Genomic DNA, 12,905 nt, shown 5'->3' on the forward strand with positions numbered 1-12,905 from the left:
TCCCTGCCTGGACTGACGGGGGCACTGGCACGCTTTCGAGCTGGGGAGAGGACATTTTGTTTACCCCTTGAGGGGAAAACCGCCTTCTTTGATGGCACAAGAGGGAAAGGTGCGTGCCCTGAGCGGAGCAGGGCACAGGCGGGTCGGACGCTAAGGACCCTCCGAGGCCAGCGACCCCGGCCCTGAGCCGACTCCTCCGGCCAGCGCGGGGCGGGTGCGGGCAGGCAGCGGCGAGGTTCAGGACTGCGCGGCGGACAGCCCTTCGGCGCCCGGGGACCTGTACGCCTCCCTTCGCCCCGGTTCCTTCCCCCGCCCCGCCGGCCCCCCGCCTCGGGAGAGCGCGGCCCGGGGCTCCGCCAGCTGAACGCCCCCCTCCCCGGCTCCGAGCGCGCCCCCGGCCGCGCCCCCCCGCGGGCGGTGCGCGCCGCTGCAGGCTCCGCCGGCCCCGCACCGGGGAGGGAGAGGAGCGGTGGCGGCGGAGCCAGCTCTCCCGGCCCCCGGGCCGCCTCCCCAGCGCCTCGACCGCCGTGCGGCGGCGGAGCGCGGAGGGCCGGGCCCGGCCGGTGGGGCTCAGACCATTATTTTACCGTAAATCTTTGAAACGCTGGAACTAATTACGGAGAGGATATGTCTCAATTTGTTCCGCATTAGTGCCGCGCCGGGACGCAGGCACCGAGCACGGGAAATTGATGAGCCCAGCCCAGCCCCGCGGCGCCCCGCCGGGACTGCGGCCCAGCCGCGGCGCGGCCCTGACCCCGCGTTCAACCCGGCGAGCGGCCCGGGGGGCGGCGGCGCTCCGCCTCCCGCACCTGCGGGGCCCCGGGCCGGCGGCGTTGGGCTCGGAGCTCCCGCCTCCCCCGCCCCGCAGGCAGTGCCCGCTTCAGTGCCGGAGGGGTGCGAGGTACGAGATACTACGGGGGCTCTGCTAAATTTATTAGCATACCGCTAAGGCGAGGCTCAGTATAAATCACGGAGCTGCATAGGGCCATAAAGTATCCCTGCGTATCCTGCCCTCGCCGGGGTTCTGGTGAATAGGAGTTCATAGAAAGCTGGGTATCAGTAACATCTTTCAGATCCGGTGTATGTGACATTTTAAAAGTCTTAGATATACAATGGGATGTACCTATGGAGCAACTAAAACTATTATATAGAATTTTTATAGGTATTTGGTACTTACATACAAAATAAATTGGGGTGAAGAAACCTCTTAGGTAATATGCTCAGCTCTTGGCATTCTCTCTAAAGGTTTTGAAAGTAATAAATTTATTATTTTGGGAGGAGAAAATAAAAAAAAATTCTAAATCATAAATGGATGTATGGTAACTGAGATCTAAGGAATTAATCTCTCCCTGGCTGTAGAATGCAGATCGCACTATAAAGGCATACTGAAGTCTAAAAATAATATTATAGAAACAAATCAGTAACAGTACCTGTCATGGACACAAACCCAAAGAATTCTTTGAGCCACCTGGAACACCATCTTTGAATACAGGTACACATTGGAAATGTAAACCAAACATTATACATTCAGGAGTGTTAGGACAACTCCAGCCAAAGCAGACATGCTGTGCCCAGCCACACACTGCAGTATTTCTGGTACCTCATGGGTAAGGAAAGGCCGTTTGTAACTGAATACACCAGCAGCCTCAGGTCTCACTAACCATTGGGTATGACAGGACAGGGACAGAAGATGAATTGTCCTTTACCCGTTTCTCCAGTAGACTGGCCATGAACATTTTTCCTAAACACTAACCATCCATGTCTTTATCTCTCAACTTCATTCTTGAACAAACACAATTTAACAATGCAAGCAAAGTCCAGATCTCACTTTGTTCTTGCAAAGCCCTTTTGCAGCCCTGTGCAAAGATATTCTCTTGACCAGCTCTCCTCAGTGGGAAACTAGTGGGGCTCCAGTGATCTTGGTCTGTCTTACCTCAGCTGAGGATCTAAAACCTTTTTCATGGGATTTTGTTTTCATCCTACACATTTCAGAGGAATTCACGCGTATAAGCACCCGAACTAAGGGTGCTTTAGAGCAAGAGTGGTCCCACAAGAAATCAGTGCTTAAGGACTCCAGCCCACCAGTGTCTAACGCCTTTCACCACCCAGTGAGGAAAACCAAGCATATCTTCTTTGCCTACAGATGTTCAGTGAGTGCAGAAGACAAGCAGTGAAGATGATTCGCCTAGTGCCTAAAGCAGATGAGGAATAAAAGCTCCTGGGTTCTGTTCAATGCCTTCTGCACGCTCCAGAGAAATGGAAGGGGTGATAGTAGTTTTGCCAGAACACTGGGGGACTCCGGCAGTATTTGTGGAGTGCTTGGAGACTTTGGGTAAGCAAAGAAACGCAGATGGTTGTTGTGTTACGCAGCACAGCTCTGTATGATCTGCCACGGATGTGGCCTGTGAGGGGGTGGCAGGGCTGGAGCTGGAGAGCTATTGCAACACGGCAAGTCCCTTCTCCCAGCCCCATTAACACAGCACACGCCAACAGCTCCTTCACAGCCTGGGGAGAGATTCCACTGCCCTCAGCCCCTCGGCACAGCCCGTTAGCTGCATTAATAACTAAGCATGCCCAGTCCTTCATTTAACTGCAGATACATAAAGGTACGTGTCTCTTTTCTCTCTCTGGACTATATGTACTGATATGTATGGATTGCAGCAATACACAAAAGGCAAACAAGCTCATTTTTCTCATATAGTTGGCTGGAAACAACAGGCAACAATAATGTAGCTCCAACCAAAACAAGAGCTTTCCCAGTTCTTTATTCTGAAGCTTTCCACTCAATGTATTTTTTTTTTTTCTTCAAAGCCAAAGCTTTACAGTCTCTCCCTTGTGTATGCATCACACACTGCTGCATGGGATATCTGGTCTGACCACGAGGGTGAACGGTCATCTGAAAACTCCATGGCTTCAGGGTCTCAGCCCAAGAAAGATCTGCTGCAAGCAGTGACAGAAGTCCTGGTGCCCTCCACAGAATCGAGTACAACCTAACTGGACTGTGCTGGTGCCAGCATGGTTCTCATCAGCACGTCACTGCAGGACTCGGCTGTTACCACATTTGTGACTGTCACTGTTCAGCAGCAGCCTCTGCTGAGCCCACTGCCACCAACAGACTTGTCTCACAAAGATCATGCTGAGCATGAGGTATGCAGGGACAGTCAGAGATGAAGCTTGCAGGGAGAAGTGGGGGAAGAAAGGAGAGGAGGGAGGGAGCCTGTGTGTTGAACTTGACTTAGAAGTCAAATTTCTTCTTCATGAGACACAGGAGATTCCTTTCCCTTCAGATTTTATGTATGTTTGATCCTGATAAATTCATCTGAGTACTGCTATGACACAGGAATTAAAAGCACCGACACTTTGCTGTAGGCATTGAGCCATGGACTCCTAAACTGATCAAATCTGCCGCTTGTTTTTCCTTCCTATTACATGAAAGCAGAGTTCAGTAAAGTACAGATCAGAACTAAGACCTACATTTGTGATGTCTTGACAAACCTTTCTTGAAATACTTAACATGTTAGTTGAAAAGAAAGAAGCAAAACAAGGCACAAAGAAACCCTGTCAACTTGATATTTATGCTTTTAAAATTAAACAACGAAAGAAACAACTAAATAAGTGTGATTCCTTTCTCTAGATTGCACTAGCATAGATTAATAGCCCTATGAACAGATTTGCAAGTAGCACCATCATGCTAATCAAGATATTAAAAAAGTTTATGAGCAGTTGCTTAGAAAAACCAAGATAAAGCCTATGGAAATCTGATACTGGTCAATGGTGCATTTATTCAAAACATAATACTGACTTCAAGTCTCCATAAATCCTTTCCAAATGAAACTTCCATTGTGATCACTGTTCCAGATCTAAATGATTGATGTTTTTTCTTTGGTAGACATTAGATATATCTCAGAATGTACAAGTTATGCACCTATTGATACAGAGTTAATCATGCCCCCATGAGATAATAAATATTAAATTAGAAAAAAAATTTAAAAAGGAGTATCCTTATAAGAAGATTTTTTAAATTATTATTATTTATGAATAGATTAACTTACATGAAAAAACCTCACAGTTCTGTGTGAATTGTTTCAAAATTCAGGGCTTCCACAGTTCCAACCACTTAGCTCTGGGGAGCAGAGCAGACGTTGGATTGTGTGCAGTTTCAAAACTGAGTTCTTAGCAATATTTATTTCATTGCTTCACCCTGAGCAGCAGCAGCCCTTGCAATTTCTGCGTGCATTTGAGAAAATGGGTTCTACTGCTTTGAGCAGCTGCTAGGAAACAAGGAATATACTGAAAGGCCAAGCAGAAGAGATCCAGCAGGAAAACAGTCTGTCAGCCCATTTTCCTAACTCCATGACCTGAGCTTCCCAATTTGTGGAAGCATCATGGTCTTCACTGCCTCTGCATTCCTGGGGTTTTGCATGCTTCTCCCCTAACTGTTCAAATCCAAATGGATTCTTATTATCAATTTACTTTCAAAACCTCTGTGCAGAAGTCAAAATAAGTTCAGCAAATTGGTTAGATATCAGCTAAAAACACACTTGATTTTTCATGAGATAAACTTCTTTCAGAAGAACTGCTTGAGTCAGCTTTAATCAGACACCAGATCTATAATGAAATAACTCTATGCACAGGTACCATGAACACCTTGTAATAGCTACATTTGCTTTATCATGGGTTGAAGTTCTTGAATAAGTTAAACAGGTTCTTGAATAATTTTCCTTATTTTACTAGTGTCTGTTCAAGCATAAAAAACTCTCTGGCCAAATAAGGATTTCACAGTATTTCACACTTGCAATATGCTCCTCTCCAACACCATCTATTGATAATACCCATCCAGATGTTGTAAAGGTTTGAGCCCAGATTTATGAGTGCATACACAAATGCATATGCAATTCCTACTGAAAGCATCTCCAAAGATTGCGTCCCTTTGGACAGCTGGATCCAACCTTGCAGTCTCCTGCACTTAGCATCAAAGAAACAGGATCAGTCCCATAACCACAGCCAACACATTTGCACGCACAAGCTCAGAGGAGGTAGGTTTTCTCCAAGAGCTGCAATATTGCTTAGTAATCCTAACTCAAAGAGAAGCCATAGGCCAGCCAGCACACAAGGGATGCTCTGGGCTGCCCAGAAAATGCAAGGAATCCAAAGAACCTCAAACACAGTTAAAAGCTGGGAAGCACTAGCCACTCCTGGATGCCAGTTATTAGGTGACTACAGAGCTATGCTTTGTGGAGCGCAGCAAGGCTCTGAATAATCTTGTACAACTTTTCCCAAATCACAGAAGTCCCCTGGGAAACTTCAGTAATCAAACAAGATCTTGTGGTCAGGAAGCTTTTCTTCATCCAGCCAATTTTATTTCCCCTTCATCATTCCATCTATTACTCATTGCATCCTCCTGCCAAACTCGACATAATTCTTCTCCCTCATGCTTACATGTTTCAGTTACATATAGACCATCATGTCTTTTCATCCCAGCTTTTCCTACCCCTTAATCAGGCTGCACGTATTTAGACTTTTTCATTTTTCCTGCTATCCTCCTCTGAGCTCCCTCCAACAGCATCTCTCCAGAATAGAAGCACTCCGAGTTGAACTAAATATTCTGCAAACAATTACATTTGGCAGCCTCTAAATGTAAGGACGCACAAACCAATGTCTAAATCACCTTGAACAACTGAGTGAGAGTTCAAAGCCATAAAATTGTCAAATCAGGATAGGGAACTTTGGATGACACTGCAAGATCAACTTCACAGGAAGCCCTCAAGTAATGATGTCTTCAAAAAAATTCCCTGATCTGCTTTATGGTCCTTGTCTCAAGGAATGTGTCACTAAGTAGATATTTGCAGTGATTTTTATGTATAGAATATTTTATAAGCATTCTGCCACTGCAACATTAGGAAGATACTGCTAAGTGCATATTATCCTTACAATCTTATAATACATTCTCGAGACACAACTAATTATTGTTCTAAGATACTGAGGTTCATGTAAAGACAACTTTTTACCCAATTAAGTCACTTATTGTTGAGCAACTCATGCTTAAAATATTAGAACATCGCTCCATTACACAGTTCTAATAGTTTGCTTCTATCATCATACTGTGCTTCAAAGAAACACCTTCCACAGCCTTTCACTGCTAGAAACATGTGGTTCTTACCCACAAACAAGGAAAGGTGATTCCACAAACCAAAGCATATTACAAATTATATTTTATCTACATAACTTACAATTTTATAAGCTCAGGTTGAAAGACTTCAAGGTTAGTCATCTGAAGGTGGTGAACATGGTAATTTACCTTTTTAAAACCTGGGAGCACTATATATTTCAAACTGGGTTTACATCCAGTTAGGAAAGACAGTTATCTAGATACCCATTTTAAGCTAAACTTTATCAGCTTCATGACTAGACATTGATGATGGTGTACATTTGTGTAAGGTGCCAAAAACTGACACAGAGCTACATTATCACTCCCTGAACACAGAGCCTGATTTTCATTTTATAACAGAAGAGACAGGTAAAGTCAGTGGAACTTCGGAGCACACATCAGCCCTGAGGAGAGACAAGAGACAGGCACTGTGACATACAATGCAGCATGTTAAATGAGCTGTGTGCAACACACAGATAAGCAGTAACTTCTTTTTTAATTCATGGAAGGTTTCAGGTTTAGAGTGACTCCTGATGCTTTCTGGGCCCTTGCCCAAAGTGTCTGCTAGGACCGCTCTAACAGCACAGTCCATGTGGGGTCACTGAAACTTTCACCGTGCCTGGGAGAAGCGTAGAATTAAGACGACTATTATGTGACCTGAGGCAGCTCTCAATGCCTGAGCAAGAAACATCTGGGTACCTTTCAAAATGGAAAGGGCAACTGGCAGATTTAAAGGATCGCAATACACAATAGGAAGGAGACATTTAAGTGAAGCACCTGCATCTACCTGCTAAACCTGGAGCAGAAAGGGCACATAATGTGCATGTCCCAAGCCAACATTTGTACTAGAACTACATTCTTACGGGGTGGTTTCTGTCTTTACATGAAGCTACTCTTTGCGTCTACCTCCAATTTCTCTGCTTTTTCTCCTCCCCTGAATTAGTTCTTGTTATAAAAGAGAAGATGCACTCGATTTCAGTCTTCCTTAGGTAACTGGAAGGAGCTATGCAACACAGAATATTTGCAGGTAATTTTCATGTTAAAGACACAAAGTTGCTCTGATTACCTGGCACACATTTACCGGGGGGAAAGGGAGAGAAGGGAGTCTTAGTCCTCCTCCCCTCTCCCCTGCCTTTAACACCAGCTGGTGCAGCAGTGTATGGCTCTGCCTCACCTCATGCACTCCAGGACTCTTGGCTGTTCTCTGACTTTTCCCACTGTGAACTGGGGTCACGTTCTTTCTTGATTATGGCCAGAAAAAAAATAGGTGGCACAAGGTATGCAAGGTATCAGGCCCTGTGACTGCTGACAAATCTCTAAGTACTAATGTGGATTATGTTGGAAGCATATTCCTAGAGATACTGTTCATATTTATAAAGTCTTTTGGGGTGAATGTTGCTCAATGGAAAAGCAGCACAGAAATTTAACAAAAGCCACGCTGCAAAATGTAAAAACAAAACAAAAAAGTAATTCTCCCACAGGAACTGAAAGGCATTTCATACATGTCCAATGAGACATTAAAAATAATTATGTGGAAGAGTAATAGCTCCCTTGGTTGTTTTAATATATTTTTGTCTACAAACAAGAAACGTTCTCTAAACTGCTGCCTTGGCTTGGCTTGAAAGGTCTCTCAAACAAAAGCCCTTCAAGTGACCCTTAGAATATTAAAGCTCAGTAACAATGAATGTAGATCTCAGTTCAAACAAAGACTGTAAAAATAAAAAGACAGCAGTTTCGTTCTTGGAAATGAGTACGCCTCAATAAACTGGAAACACACGGAATGTATTTTTATCAATAGTCATGCCTTCTATGAACAAACCCAAAAACTTTTGTTTAAAGTTTTCAACATTGTTTTTCTCTCCCGCAAATAGCCTCACTTCTAGTACAAATGGAAAGGTTGGGTGCTGTACCTGAATTTAAACTTCCCTGAGTTCATTCGCAGAGCAATTCAGATCACCAAGGTTTGTTTTTGTTTTTTTTTTTTTATTTTGTTCTTAATGATTTTTCCTCCAAAACTTGCTAAATATCATTAATATCATCGGAAACATTTGTGGTGAACAAAAAATGCCAGCAATGCCAAATTACAAAGCTTAAACACTCTGATCTGTGTCTCCCATGAGAAAGATACAAAGGTTGAGATGTTCAATGACAGACATTAATGTCAGATGCCAAAGCAGGAAAAGTAAACATAGGAGTGGGGAGAGATATATAGGCCCCATAGAATATCTTGTTTTGAAAGTCATATGTCATTTAAATGGCCTTCAGAGCTGAAGAAGTTCATTAAGAATATATTTTTGTGTCATTTGCAGGCAGAACATACACTGCTGCCAGTTGATGGAGTCACTTTTGCACTCATGGATTGCAGGCACAACTTTTTGGTATCCGCTTTGTTGCTGTGAGTACCAACAGCCGCGCACAGCACTCCCTCTAGGCATAGACCAAAAAAGGATGTTGCCAAAGCAAGTGGACTGTACAAAACATCAAAATGACCAACAGTTCCTCCATCTCCTTTGTGTCCATCAGACTTGCTCTCGCAGCCAGTGGAAGAATTGGAGAAGTAGGCACTACAGCTATAGCTGGGAGAAGGGGAAAATCTCCATAAAGGACAGTGGTCCTCTGTTCTTTCCACCTAGCTCACTAGCCACTCACCAGTTGCTCTGGTCTTTCTTTCCTCCACCACTCTCCTTCCTTTAGGAGAAACAGCCCAGCTCTCCCATCTCTGCTGCACACCCATCAAATTTGTATCATGATCTCCATTTGCTATTGTCATCACAGTGGCATCAAGCAGACACAAGTGTTTAGCCATTTCTTAGCTGGGCTAGACCATGTCATACTAAAACTCTCTCTCTGATGTTTTCATTATGGAAGTTCACCACCACTGGGAGTACTGGTACAGCTGAACAGGTGGATAAAAATGCAACACATTTCCCCAAAGCAGAGACCCTCTATACATTAACAAAGGCAGACGACAGACACATTGAAATTATTCCTCTCATTTGCCATGGCCAACCAACCTTATCTCTCTTTTGCCAAATTTCTGAACAGAAAGCTCAAATGAACTTTATATTTGTAATAGAGAAAGTACAGACAAACCTGTGCATCTGCTTTAACAGCTCGGAAGCCGTAGGATCACTTGTCTACACCGGGATGCTTAATGACTGGAACTGGATTAGTATCCTTGCTGACCAAAGCTTTCTATTCAACCTATTTCTATTCAGAGCAGTAAATTAGCTACCTTTGTGTTATGCCTGATTCCTGCCCTGGGGGTTAGGGAGATGTTTGTTCTGCATAACCATGGCAACAAAGTTGGCAATTGGCATCAAGTTTGGCTATTCCTGTGAACAGGAATTACGCTGTGAACACTCTTTACCAGACACCAAGCAGCCAGCAGTGTGATAATGATGCATTTAACGCCGTGATGCATTTAATACCGTCAAGACTGGATTTGAATACTGTAAAAATAAAAGGCACTATAACCTATCAATATCCCTCTTTCTCACTCTCTCCCATGTTTTGAGACATTTTTATCTTCTCTTAGATTTAGTGAGCATCTCTCTTCCCTGCCTTAACAATGATCTCTTTGCTCTCACATTGTAAAGACTAATGCACTAAAGCTCACCCGTAGTATGGAGTGATCACACAGTTCACTGAAAGTGTAGCTTCTTGTAGTACATTTCACACAATACATTAAATGAAATAAAGGACAAAATTTAATAGCTATGTGCAGAAGGAAGTTGTTTCTGAATGAGATCTGGAAATGAAGACAGACTAAAAGAAGACATATTTACTGAATAGATTAATAGTTGATAAAGTCATTACTGATGTTCTTCAAAACACTGATTTACTTTATATAAGAACTCACAATCCTTAAATGCAGGAATCTCCTCTCTGTTCTGTGTCTATACAGTGCTTAGAAAAGTATGGCACTGGTCTGCCACCAGGGTTCCTAGGTGCTTCAGCGGTACAAATAAAGAATTAAGATTTTCTAATAATCACTTTTCATCTGCTGCTATTCTTAACAGCTTAACTTAACATCTGGTACTAAGAAACTAGGGCCTGGCTTTCCACATATTTCTTCTCAGAGTTTCTGATCGCTTTTGCCAGCTGCATCATTTTTATAGCTCGTAGAACTCTTACTCTAAAAGTGGATAGATGATGATAGTGTTGATAGCCTTCTGTAGTTATCTTTTTATTATTGTTCTTTCTATATGATAGTATAGTAATAAGCTCCTTGGTCAGAAAAGAAACCCTAATCACGTTGTGTCTCTGCAAACATGAAGATCACATAATGACCGGCAGTGCATTACAAGATGCTGGTCATAATTGTAGAATAAGTTAGGAAAAGGAAAATGAATTTGAGAAACTGGATCTAGTAAATGAGATATTTATGAATTTAAGAGTCATGTCTTTTTTCCACAAGGATGCATAATCAATTAAAGTTGATGGCTGCTATGCTCACAAAGAGGAAAACTAAATAACTTTATCGTTAAGTATGACATGGCAATACATGACAGAAGACTCCATCCTGGTATTCATTTCTATCTGTCAACAAAAAAGCCCAAACAGAAGCATGGTATTTGTTCAAGGAAATGGCAAACTAGGACTTGCCATTTCAAAAGGCTATGATTTATTAATACTTAAGGTGTACTTAGCCATTTCTTTATCATTTTTGATCTTCCGTATTAAGTAAAGCTACCTAACACCTGAACACCTGAAACTATGCTAAGGTGAGGAGAAAACCACTTTTGGACTAACACCATAACCTTCTAAGAAATCAGTGAAATCTCAAAGATACCGTGTGTTTCTCCCATGAAGACAGCAACACTTGGGCAATGCACCAAATGCAGAGGGAAAGAAGAGGGATATCAAAGGAATAGCATCACCATAGCAAAAATTCTGTGCAGCCAGCAAACTAGCCAGGGCTAGCTGTGCCATGCTTTGGTTGTAAGATATGTAGAGAAATAAATCCACTGCTATTTTTTAAAAACGAAATATGCATAAACTGACAGAAAAGTACTAACATGCTTAAAGTATCATTTCATATGCATATTTAGTTTAATCCAAGCAGTTAACAAGTCTAGGAAAACAAAGCAAAAATATTTTATCTTGGTTCAAGCAAAGCATTAGAAGGCAGGTTCCCTTAGGAAACAAGGCTTATGTGATTGCACTGCCAATCCATCTGTCTCTCAGATAACTTCTCAACTTCAGACCTGTTTCAGCCAAATTCTGTAGAGACATGACATTCCCAGCAATGCTAAGTTTGCACAAACTTCAAGAAATTGGCAGCTCAATAGAAACAAAAGCACCTAAACCAGTGCCCCCACTAAAGAAGCATTGCCATGTGAGGTCAGCAGTTATTTACACAGTTTGGCTCCCCCGGCCAGTTACTAATCAGAACTACAATACGTGCTACCATTGCCCAGCTGTTACTTACTGGGGAGAAGTAAGGGAAGTGAAGGTAGTGGGAGGGGAGGGGATCATGGGGGACGTGTAGGGAGCATGGGGTTGAGGGGTGGGCAAAGAGCTCCGAGGCAAGGATTCAAATGCAGGCAGCCAGGATTCATTAGTTCCACTGTCATAGAACAACTTGTTTCTCAGTTTTTCAGTTCAGCGAAGAAACTAGTAAAAGGAGTTATTTGCACAGCTCAGTTGATCCTGGTCCTGGAAAACCTTTATTTGCCAGCGCTGCAGATCCTGCTTCCAACCATGGAGGCTTGTGCCAGGAGAAGAGTTGATCTATCCTCAGCAAGCTGAGCTGAACCTTTACATAGGGGGAAGGAAAAGATGCATGACATTGATCTAGAGGTGCAACAAACATCAGTTTGCTTTAAATACTCCAGAGAAGAGCTTGTATCCTTCCAAAGGGGGATATTTTCTGCTTCTCTTCATCTGCACCATTGTTCCCTATAAACCAACCTTTTATTCTGCTTGGGAATAGTAGAACGTGAGAGTAAGGACAAAATTTACTAAATGTTGAATTAATAGGGATTGATTTAACCATTTAGGCCTTTACTTATGCTTAGGGAAATGTGCTGAACTTTGAAGAAGTTGTTTGATGCTATTTTTTCTAAGCAGGATGTAAACTGATTCTCTTTCATTTCCTATAAAGGACCCCATAAAAAGTTGTCCTGTGACATACACAAAAGGAGGCCAGAAAAAAAAAACCCCAGCTGACAAACCCCACTCCAGACAGATGCATTTCTGAGATATACATCAATTTCTTGCTCTGTCAAAAACTGACTAGATGATATAAAAGTGCCCAGGTCATTCTAGAATACATAGCCTTACAAGAAAAATATCATTCTTCTCATGCTCAGTTTTAAGTTTTTCCCATGTGACAAGAGCTGTGGCACCAGCTCCATTGTTATGGTGCCCTCCATTCCTGAATGTCATTAAGCACGCAATGACATCCAAAGTCAGCTTTAGTTTTGCTCTAGGTAGAGCAGAGAGCCGGCCCTTAACAGGGGACTTGACAAGGGCAGAAGCAGAATTATCACCAAAGGAGAGAGTTCTAGTGTCTATCAGATCGGTAGTTGTCACTTAAAACTTCAGTTGTTATTTCTAACAAATCCATCCCTAAAGGAGTGGTGCAAACCCTTGGAAAACCTTTTCTGGTTCCAATTTTATTTAAGTGCAGAGACCTAACTCCTCCATGGTTTGCTTCCAATAGCAGTTGAGGTTCCCAAAGAGCAAGTTCAATATCCATGGGAAGGAGAAGTTTGGACTGCTCTTCAGTGTCTTGCTAGCTACAGGGTGG

The sequence above is a fragment of the Grus americana genome, chromosome 5 (genome assembly GCF_028858705.1).
Source record: "Grus americana isolate bGruAme1 chromosome 5, bGruAme1.mat, whole genome shotgun sequence".
Classification (NCBI taxonomy): Eukaryota; Metazoa; Chordata; class Aves; order Gruiformes; family Gruidae; genus Grus; species Grus americana.